Genomic DNA, 11,228 nt, shown 5'->3' with positions numbered 1-11,228 from the left:
TTGAATAAACTTTTGTTTCATATGGGAAAGTTTATTGTGATGGTTTTATTCATTCATTTTTTTATTCATGTTTCCTGTCGTTTTAAGTAAATACAAGAGATTGCTTCACTAAAATTTATATAATCAAATTGGCTGCATTGTCTAGTTTGTATTCAAGCACAGCTGTCATCTGGCAATAGATATTAAATTACAATCTGCTTGTTTTACTTATTTTGTCCCCTACAAAATAATGTGTAATATATCTGTAACACTGTTACAGATCAAGTTACTGATGCAATCAGGTGTTAGTGCACCTGTCCCTCATACACACGCATACGTTTTCATGTCTGTTATTAGGTTTGTTCGAGTTTATGCACCGCTGTAAGAACAAACAGCTGGATGACATCAAAGTACCGTGAGAGCGATTCCAGAAATCACACGGAGAACTCTGATTTCGAGTTGCTCTCGCGGTATTGTGATGTCAACCTCCTGTCGGTTCTTGTGGTTCCGCATGAACTTGAACAAGTCCACTACGTCATATGTCACATGATAACGTCAACATGGCGAATGCTGTACATACTTAACGCGAACGTACATACTGCCTTAGCGCACGTTAAGTAGGTACCCAATGAAATTCAGTACCTACACAGTAAGTATGCGATTTCGGATTCAGCCACTATTTATAGCTGGTGGCCCGAGTGTAAGCATACTCAGCTGAAGTCCGGGTCTACTCAAGTAGCGTCTCAGTGTAATCGGGCCAAATCTGGCATTGTGTAGTCGGACCGACTACGTTGCATTGTGCCTGGACCGATTATGGTTTGATATGATACTGCCAAGATGTGTATGATGTCAGAAATTCAGTATGTGGCCCGATACCAGTGGAACTGACACATGCCGGTTGTAACGCTGTTTGGCGGCAATTTAAAAATGTTTATGCTTCAGACGGACAGTATACAGTACACGGCCCGATTCCGTGATGCCGCAATCAGCCCTCTAGCTGTTGAACGGCAACATCACCACTGCTGTTATGATTTGAATCAAGCAGAGCACAAAGCTGAGCTCCCGTTCGACACAGACACCATCATCAATAACTGGTAAGTCACTGATTTAGTTTTTATATGTTAAAAATGCATGATAACAATGAAAAGGAATTGTTTGCTACATATTCAAAACCGTGAATTTTCCTGCATGTTTAGCCAGCTATCACGTTAGCTTAAATATTGTTGTTAGTAAGCTGAATCCATTTAGAAAGATGTAAATAACCAGTCGTCGTTCACGTGCAGGTTAACAAGTTTTTAATAATCAAGCAGAGAATTCAGACACACGTTCGTATCTTCATAAAAAGGAGCAGTACACACAACCTTATTTGAGCTAAAGTAGTTAAGAAGTTAAAGAGCACCCTGCTGAAAAATCCAGCATCAAACCAGCATGGGAATTATGATGGTCTTTGCTGGTGGTCACCAGCATAACAGCACCAAAACACAACATATGCTGTGGCTTGCTGGTATGACCAGCATGGGATGCTGGTGCTAATGCTGGTTTGGTGATGGTCCTGGTTTGAGGCTGTTTAGCTGGTGTTCACTAGCAAACCAGCACCAAAACACAACATATGCTGGTCTTGCTGGTATGCTGTTTTTTTCAGAAGGGCACATTTTTCAGATTCACGAATTTACACACCCTTTGATGTGTAAGTGTTAAAGACATGTGAACGATGTGCAAATGTACAAAACCCTACACTGTAAAAAATTTGCTGTAACTATGCAGCTGGTTGCCAGTAACTTACTGTAGAAGTTAAAGACTGAAAATGTTTCATGTTAATTTAACTTTGAACAAACTGTTGCCAGTAAATAACATAAATGTAAAATCTACAGTAAGTTACTGGCAGCTAGTTGGCAGTAACACCCAGTAATACTGTAATTTCTACAGAAATTTTTTACAGTGTAAGTAAACAATGACGCCAGTTATCTTCTTCAACTTAAATCTCTTTTCTTGGACTACAACAAACACACAACAGTTTACTTCTATGGATTGCACACAACTTTTCTTAAATTAGCACACAAAAAATAGCATGCATCACCTCTTTGATATAAGCAATCAACTACTGTATGACCTGTGTCCTGTATGAAACTATGACCAACTATTAAGACTATAAATCTGTTTCAGGTTAACTGGTTGGGGCTTATTGGCGGGACAGATGTACGAGACTGCACATGGCATATATTGAAGAGGGCGACCGACAACTCCCTGGCTTAAAACCTCAACTGGATGGAAAAGACTTTATTTGCCACCCTCTAACTCAGAGAGGTAGTGATTGGTAAATATATCTGTTAATTATTTGTTAATAAAAATTAGACATTTCTTTTTAATATGCTCATTAAATGTTAAAGATTTCACAATGACAATATGGATTACTTATTTTAAAGATGCAGTTCGGAGAAGGTCCCTTACAGTTGTGGAGGGGACAATGAAGAGGTGGCTCGATCGAGAGGGTGGGTGCAAGAGACAACTTTAGCAAAAGAAAAGCAGTTAGTGTTAGCGCCTGTGTTTGAGTCTGCAAAGGAGAATGTTTTATGCTGTAAAAAGAGTGGTGGTGTTTTGGTTAAATGTGTTTAACTTGTTTTAATTACTTGGCTTGTGTGTGAGAGGTGTGTGTGCGTGTGGGTTGGTATATGTGGTTTATGGGGAATAGTGTATAATGACATGTTTAATATGCTATAAACATGCTTTACAGGGACACAATACTAAGTGGTACTTTTTCAGATTAAAGACTTCCAACAGATTTTTGTTATGGTTGGGCTTAGGGACTGGGGTAAGTTAAGTAAGGAATAATTGACGACGGGTCATTGAATTATAAGAAAATAATGCACACCAAGGTGGTAATGCGGCACGACGCGAAGCGGAGTGCCGTTACACCGCAGGTGTGCATTATTTTCAAATAATTCAAAGGACCGGAGTCAATTATTCCGCTTATACCACGGTTACCACAAACATTGTTCTGGTGCCTATTTTTAAGACATTTGAAAAATTAGGTGTGCGGTTTACAGAAAAATAATCAACACCCATAGAACATTTCTCAGCCAATCAGAATGCAGCATTCAACAGACCCGTGGTATAAGGCAATAGAATATACAGTTTGTACAGTATAAAATGCATTGTGTCTATGGAATTGTCCCGGTAAACCACATATGCCAATGTGTGTGTGTGGTGTGTGTGTGAGAGAGAATTTTTTTCTTTAAATGTTAATTAATTTGTTTTACATGTTGTCTCGCTGTAATTGCTTAAGGGGATAATTCACCCCAAAATTGCAATTTTATCATAAATCACTTCCCCTCTGTCGTTCTAAACCAACAAGTGCTTAGATTGTCTTTAGAACACGTTTTTAGATATTTTTGATGAAAACTGGGAGGCTTCTGTCCGTCCCATTGATTTCAGTAAGTTTTACAATCCATTTAACACAAAAGAATGAAAGACATTGCCAAAAAGTTCAGTGTTCCATCAGTATTTCAATGAAAAAAATTTTCAACAGTTTGTTCTCCTCCTTGGTCGTTCAAAGCCTGTTAACGACCAGACTACGGCGCATCCTGCTGACGTCACCTGCTGCTGACGTCACCTGCTGACGTATGTCCCAGCGTACAGACAGAATAGGCTGCCAAGTAAATTTTTGTACATTTATTTGGGCTGTTCAAGTATTGTTACAATGTTTGCATTATGCTTTAAAAAAAGCGTAGAAAAATAAAAAAAAACATTGGTAACCACATCAGCAAGTGACGAGAGCTGCAGGTGATGTCAGCAGCATCGCTGTAGTCTGGTCTTGAATACACTTTCAACAACTAAGGAGGAGAACAAATTGTTGAAATCGTTCGTTTTATTTTCTTTGTGCACAAAGTGTTCTTGTCACTTCATAATATTATTATTAAACTACTAATGGAAAATTGACCTTTTTGGCGATGTCTTTCAATTTTTTCTGGGAAAGGGATTGTGAGACTAACTTAAGTCAATGGGACAGACAAAAGCCTAAAATTCTAAAAATGTATTCTGAAGACAATCAGAGCACTTGGTGGTTTAGAACGACACAGGGGTAAGTGATTTATGAGAAAATTATAATTTTAAGGGTGAACTATCCCTTTAAAAATGTTTATAAAGTGGGTTATGTGCTTGTAAAATGTGTTGTGTAAGAGATATATGTCTGTTTGTATTTGTTGGGTTTTTGTAAAGTGTACTGAATTTGTTAAGAATTAATATGTTCAAAATTACGGTTAATTGTTGGTACATGTTAAAACATGTTCATATTTATGTATTTGTTAACTGTTAATTCACATTAATGTGATGTGTGTATTTTTTTAATAAAAGGCTCTTAATCTTCTTAAATGGGTGTATTTTTCTTGAAAAATAAAAAATATACAATATTTACCAGTTTCTGGGCCACATCTGGCCCAGGGACCATGCAGATGTTGTCAGCCACATAAAACAAAGGGTCTGGGCCAGACCTGGGCCAAATAAGCGATTTAAGTCACTTTACAGTGTGCTAGCCAGACCTGGGCCAAATAAGCAATTTAAGTCACTTTACAGTGTGCTAGCCAGACCTGGGCCAAATAAACAATTTAGGTCACTTTACAGTGTGCTGACCAAATCTGGGCCAAGTCAGTATGTAAGATCTATTTTACTGGGTGTGGGCCACAACTGGCCCAGATTTAATAGTTTGATCCAATTTTTAGTGTGTGGGCCAGTTTTGGGCCGGGGACCCAGCCAGAACTGGGCCAGAACTCAAGCAAATATGTGGCCCAGTGGTGGGCCAGCCAGATTTTGCTATCTGGGGAATGTTCGGCGGCAACCAATCGAATGGCGGAAACCTCCGCCTGAGAGGAGTTCAGAGAATGCATTCGAGCGTCAGAGTGTCCACTACACCTTTCCTTGTCGTTGGCAGGGCAGCCAGAGCTTTTATTGACGCTCTCGCCGGTGGCGGTCTGAATGCACAGTAAGTTATGTCTTTTATTGTTTTCCCTGTGTCTTTTGATCTGTCAGCAAGACTCAGAGGTCTCCTGAATGCCCTTGTGGAAACCCAGTGACCTTTGACCAACTTCAATCTTCAAGGTAGTCATGGATCACTATACAGCTTTACATTTCCTCGGATGTATAAAATGTGTTTTTGTTATGTCTATTTATATACTGCCAGTGGTTTAATGGTTGCACATGTGGGCTTATAACAGAAACCTTGCAGGTTTAAACACCAAAAGGGCGATTTATTACTTATTTAAGACACCTAAAGGCCCAATATGTAAGATTTTTACTTTAAAATGTACAAAAACAATACAGTATATCCAAAAATATTTGAATCCCGAGAATTTGCAGTTTAAAAAAGCGCTCTGTCCTATTTATAGGGTCGCTTGTCAATGGTCTCATCTCTGGGTTATGCACCGTTTTTGCTTTTGCTGACATTAAAACTACAGGTGTTTTTGACATCATCTGGCACCGCACAGAACAATCAATGACATTATATCACTGCTAACTGAGTGATCAGTTCTCTTGCGATAGTTTGATGTCATAGACTTTACAGTTTAAAATACCCATCAATCTGTGCAGTGGCACATATATAAGTACAGATAATAACATAGCATGCTGCTTATTTGTGGCTTCGATCAAACCACACACAGTGTCAATTTTACACATTTTTGTGTTATGCTTTTAACACATTATCTGCCATTTTAACACATTATGTGTCATTTTGTGTTGATTTTGTGATAAAAAACTCCCCAGTGCTTGTATCAACCTAGATAATGTGACAAAGATCAACCCGGTAACTTAGTTTTGGTAAACCATGGTCTGCAAGCATGTGAAAAAATAGCTCATTGTAATTTGGCTTCCTTTGTGATGTCAGAAGGGGATAATACTACCCTTTAATCTACACAATCCGACCACACCACTGCCATTTAGTGCAGAGATCATCTCATTTGCATTTTAAAGGACACACCCAAAAATGCCACATTTTGCTAACACCTACAAAGTGGCAATTTTAACGTTATAATAAATGATCTGTGGGGTATTTCGAGCTAAAACTCCACATATGTACTCTGGGACACTTAAGAAAAAGTCCCCTTTAAAGCACATTTCCTCCTGAAATACAACAGAAAGCATCATCTATTCCTTTACAAATGTGCATGTAAGACATCAGTCAGGTGGGGTACCATCATGCCCCATCAGAGGGCACTCTTTCTTGGACATTATCTACCATATAGTGCACTACATCCCCCATAATGCTTTGCTCTGCTCAGACTCATTAGTTTAGATATTACATTCACCTGTGCCTTGTGGGGATTCCGTTTATCAGTGGAAAAAACTCATGCTGCGTCCGAAACCGCCTACTACATACTATATAGTACGCGAAAAGCAGTAGGCGAGGCGAGTAGTATGTCCGAATACATAGTATTCGAAAAACAGTATGCGAAAAGTACCCGGATGACCTACTACTTCCGGTTAGATTTTGCAGTGTGCATACGATGGACGCTACACTATCCCATGATGCCCCGGACGAGGAGTTATCCAACGAAGAAGAAGAGGCACGCGGCTGTTTTCGCGCTGAAATGACACGACGTGATGACGACGTATGTCACGTGATGTAGCAACATGGCGGATGTAGTACGTCCGAATCTCATTCATACTACCAGGATTCATACTATACAGTACCTACTGTTTTAACGCCAAGTAAGTAGGTACTTCATCTAATTCAGTACCTACTATACAGTATGCGGTTTCGGACGCAGACTCAGTATATATGTCTCTCTAAAAAAAGAGTAAATCCCAGATTAGATATTAAATTGTACAGACAATCTCTTAAACAAGAAAAGGTAATAAGATATTTGGGAGTGTGGTTTGATAATAAACTTACTTTTAAAATTCATATTCAAAAAATGGTGGATAAATGTAAGAGAGGTATAAATGTACTTAAATGTCTGTCAGGATATAATTGGGGTGCATCTGGTGCACCGTATAAGATAGTCATCTGTTCTGATTCCATGTCGTCCTTGTCAAGTATTCAAAGTGGGAAATCTATATGTAGACAAGATCTCCTAGATGAAATAAATCAATTAATTTTTAGATTAAGTCAGCAAAATATTTATATACAGTTTATCTGGGTTCCAGCACATGTGGGTATTGAGGTAAACGAAAAGGTAGATAAATTAGCAAAAGAAGCTCTAAAGGCAGATCAAGTAGAAATAAAAGTACCATTAAGCAAGTCAGAAGTTAAAGTTATTTTTAAAGATAATATAAACAGAAGGTGGCAGGATAAATGGGAAAGGGAGACATTTGTATAGTATTCAAAAAGAGGTAATAGTTAAAAAATACAGTGGGTTGAGTAGGCAGGAGGAAAATATGATCACAAGACTTAGAATAGGGCACACAAGTTTAAATGGCTGTTTAAAAATAATAGGTAAACATGAAACTGGATTATGTACACATTGCGGAGAGGTAGAGAATGTAGAACACATACTTCTAATATGTAGAGAATATTCTGAAAGAAGGAAAGAACTAGAAAAGGCAGCAAAGAATGTATTGTGTGATCTTATTAGGTGATCAATCTTTAATTAAAGCTGTAATCATGTTTTTGAAAGAAACTGAACTCGCAAATAGGATATAGAATAGTAAGAAACATCAGTTCCCCATTTAGTTAACTTTAGTTGTATTAATTTATTTATTTATACCCCCCCTTTTTTTCTTTTTTTTTCTCCACCTCCGTAGTAGAGTAACATAGTTGATTTCCCAAGGAGTTCGCACCTCAGTCCAGAAAATGGCGGTAATGCACATTGTTTGCAAACTGCCAGTAAAAACTACCGAAGAAGAAGAAGAAGACCTGTGCCTTGTTTAACCTTATTAGTCAGCCTAATGAGATGTGTCCAATTTCCCTACTAAAGATGGCAAAGTGAGACTTTCTGAATCACTGACATTTTGCAACCTATTGCTTTATTAAAAGGTTCATTACCCAAAGCTGCATTCAGCATTGCTCCCTAGTGACACCTAGCTATTGTGCAAAGAAATACATTTAATTTTATTCAATGACCCAAGCAGAATTTAGTTAATTATCAAATAGAAAATTAACACAATTACTTATTCGTGAATTGTTTGAAAAATAACTATGAATGAACTACAAATAAGACTTTATTTAGTGCAGTGTGTATGGGAGAGTAGTTTAGAGTGGGAAAAGATAAGAATTGCTACTCTTTTCTCTCCGGAAAGCTGTACTGTAGCCTGGTGAAAAAGGGCAAGAACATGGAGAGCATCTTGGATCATACATCTGTTCCATAGTGCTGGTTCAGAAATATTGGAGTTATAATGAGTGACACAATATGTACATTGTATCTTTTGCATGTTTCTCCTCTTCCTCTTTCTATAATGTGCCCATGATGGCTTAAGCTAGACCTTCTCTCGTCTATAATGTTTTCCTAGTTTAGAAATATGTAAATGTTGCTTCTGTGGACCGGTTCCTCTACTTTGTCGTCTGTCAATTGTGTCATGTGTGTTCAACTGCATGTGGCGCTGTACAAAAAAATTCACAAGAGCGATTTAAAAGCTATATATTATTTAAACTATAATATAGCCTGCTATACAGCTGTCCGTGATGTCATTTAGCCTTTTGTTGTACTAATTGTAAAGCAGAGTCTAGCTGTTTTTAATTGCTGCTGTTAACACACAGATTTAAGCAGTGCCTCAGTACTGGAATGTCAGGGCTGGTGTGTCAGGACTGGAGCATGAGAGTTGGAGTGTCAGGGCTGGAGCGTAAGAGCTGGACCCTCAGGGCTGGAGCGTGAGAGCTGGAGTGTCAGGGCTGGAGCGTAAGAGCTGGAGCGTCAGGGCTGTAGCGTCAGGACTGGAGTGTGAGAGCTGGAGTGGCCTGGCTGGAGCATCAGGGGTGGTGTGTCAGGACTGGAGAGTGAGAGCTGGAGTGTCAGGGCAGAAGCTTCAGGGCTGGAGCGTTAGAGCTGGAGTATCAGTGGTAGCGTCAGCCTTGAGTGTAAAGACCAGCAACTCTACCTGCAACTCTACGGCATATCATTTGACTTCTCTTTCTAACTCTCTTTCGCTCAACAGGGACTGTTTCAGAGTAGTAAAAACTTGTAACTTAGTGTGAGCACTTCTTGTATACTGTCTCCCCATGGCAAAACACTTTATTATTTCCTAATCTTTGTAAATTGCTTTGGATAAAAGCGTCTGCTAAATGTCTAAATGTAAATGTAAGTAATATAAATTGTGTTTTATATGAAGGTGAGTAATTTCCTAATAATTTCTCTAAACAGGTTTAACCACAAGACCAATATGGCTGTAATCCACCTACAGTTGTTTGGATGAAGTTCTAATCATAGTTTTTATATAGCCTGTCCGGAAGCTCTTTGCATCTTCTAATAAATGACGGCTTACCAGTCTGTGCAACACCTTGCACACCTATGTCCTTTGGTAACAGCAAAGTGTGGTTTAGCCGTGTTAACCAAATTCATGCCTTCCTAAAACAGTGACTCAAAAGGTGTGCCCTTTGTTCAAGTGGTTTAACTTTGAACAGGGTAAAGGGTGTCTATTAGCTTTATCATATAGCCTATAGTCATTTTTAACCGTGGTGAGAGTTCAATAGTTTACTAAGTTTTCGTTTAAAAAAGTATAAAATGTGCAAGTTGTGTCAACTTATTGCAACTTTGTTAAATAAATGTTTTTTTTTTCTTCAAGAAAAGCACATGCACACAATGATAATGTTTTTTTATTTATTTATTTAATTTCTCTCTCTCTCTCTGACCTTTATTATACACAACACATGTTAACAAATCAAATAGTCAAATAGTTAAACCATCTTTGCTATTTACTGTTCATCAGTTGTTAAATAATGCTGACCTTGACTAAACACAAAAAACAACTCGTCTTTGAACTATGCAAAGACCATCATGCTTGTAAAAGATCTGTGCAGGCAACAGGAAGTGGCTGCAGACTAAAATAAGTGATGGCTGATCATTATTGCAAAATAAACCTCTGGTCTAATCGTGCATATTAACAAATATTTTTAATAGACTACAAATTTTAATAGATGTGTAATAAATCTGTTTATATATTGGTATACATCTACTTGCAATTTTATTTGGATATTTCTCTAAAAAGTATAATGATCTATAAAAAGCAGGAGTTTGCACTGCAGGTCTGAGGGTGTGAGAAATTACGTGCTGTACGACAAAAACATTACACATAAACACATCCGGCAAAGGATGATCACTATAACATACATGAATAAAATGAAGCTCTTTCAAGACAATTGTATATGCCTTCTCTATATTAGATGTACTGTATAGAAATAGTATTAAATATATGTGTCTAAAACTGAAGCATTTAAAAATAAGCTGTAAAATTAAAAAGGTTACACATAAAGATCTGAATAACTTGGTGATAAAAACATAGAAACCAAATTAGAATTAATAACCAACATAATGTTTACACAGCATTTTTGCCAAATCAGCATATATTTTATGCTACTTTAACACCTTTGACTAGTTTTTATTAGTTATGTCAACTAGTCATAGGTCAAAACTTAAAATGTTGAATTGACTTACAAAACCAAGTTGTTTTAACTTCATGCTTCATTTGTCTTACAGTGTATGTGAAACATTTGTTTAATTCTTGTTTGCTTACAAGTAACACATATTTATAAGTTTTCTAAATTATTTTTACAATGTAACCGTGTAACTGAGAAATGTAATGAGGTTGATTTAGTTTTGTAGATGTTTTTGATTTGGCTGGCGTAGAAAACTGAAGGTTCACTTGACTTGAATGAGGAAAAGCTCAACGCAGTGTTATTCTCCAGAATAGCAAATACCTCCTGGAGAAAAATCATACATATTAAATTAATATTTTTACAGATGCCATCACATAACTTAATTTAATCTGAGTTTAAAAAAAATAACTCACCAATAACAATAACAATGATCAGAAGACCCTTCATTACTCCAGATATAATGATGATAATGTGCCACTGTGTCTCTTTCTTCTGAAAACCGTTCACCGCAGTCAGATTTAGACACTTTGAGAACTCAGTAACATGAGTTGCTTCTATACATGAGGAAGATGTGTTAAAGTAATAAGTGTTACTGATTTTCTGTAATGACTGCATTTTTACAAAACAAACATACACTGTAAAAAGTGTTTCTGTGCCTTAGTAGATTTAAAAAAAATTAATTGAGTAAACTGTATTAAAAAAAATTAATTCTTGTTTTTTTAATCAAAAT

The 11,228-nt window shown here is 37.3% G+C and overlaps 1 long non-coding RNA gene across 1 annotated transcript; it reads left to right on the top strand.

Moving 5' to 3' along the window:
* Positions 1–718: 718 nt before the first annotated feature.
* LOC129416940 (uncharacterized) lies at positions 719–2,792 on the top strand. The gene is made up of 3 exons (XR_012368634.1): positions 719–1,073; positions 2,143–2,293; positions 2,403–2,792. It is a non-coding gene; the product is annotated as an uncharacterized lncRNA (long non-coding RNA).
* The last annotated feature ends 8,436 nt before the right edge of the window (positions 2,793–11,228 follow it).

Source organism: Misgurnus anguillicaudatus, unplaced genomic scaffold (genome assembly GCF_027580225.2).
Source record: "Misgurnus anguillicaudatus unplaced genomic scaffold, ASM2758022v2 HiC_scaffold_32, whole genome shotgun sequence".
Taxonomy (NCBI): domain Eukaryota; kingdom Metazoa; phylum Chordata; class Actinopteri; order Cypriniformes; family Cobitidae; genus Misgurnus; species Misgurnus anguillicaudatus.
Note: the sequence above shows the minus strand (reverse complement) of the source record. Positions and strands in the feature narration are given on the sequence as shown.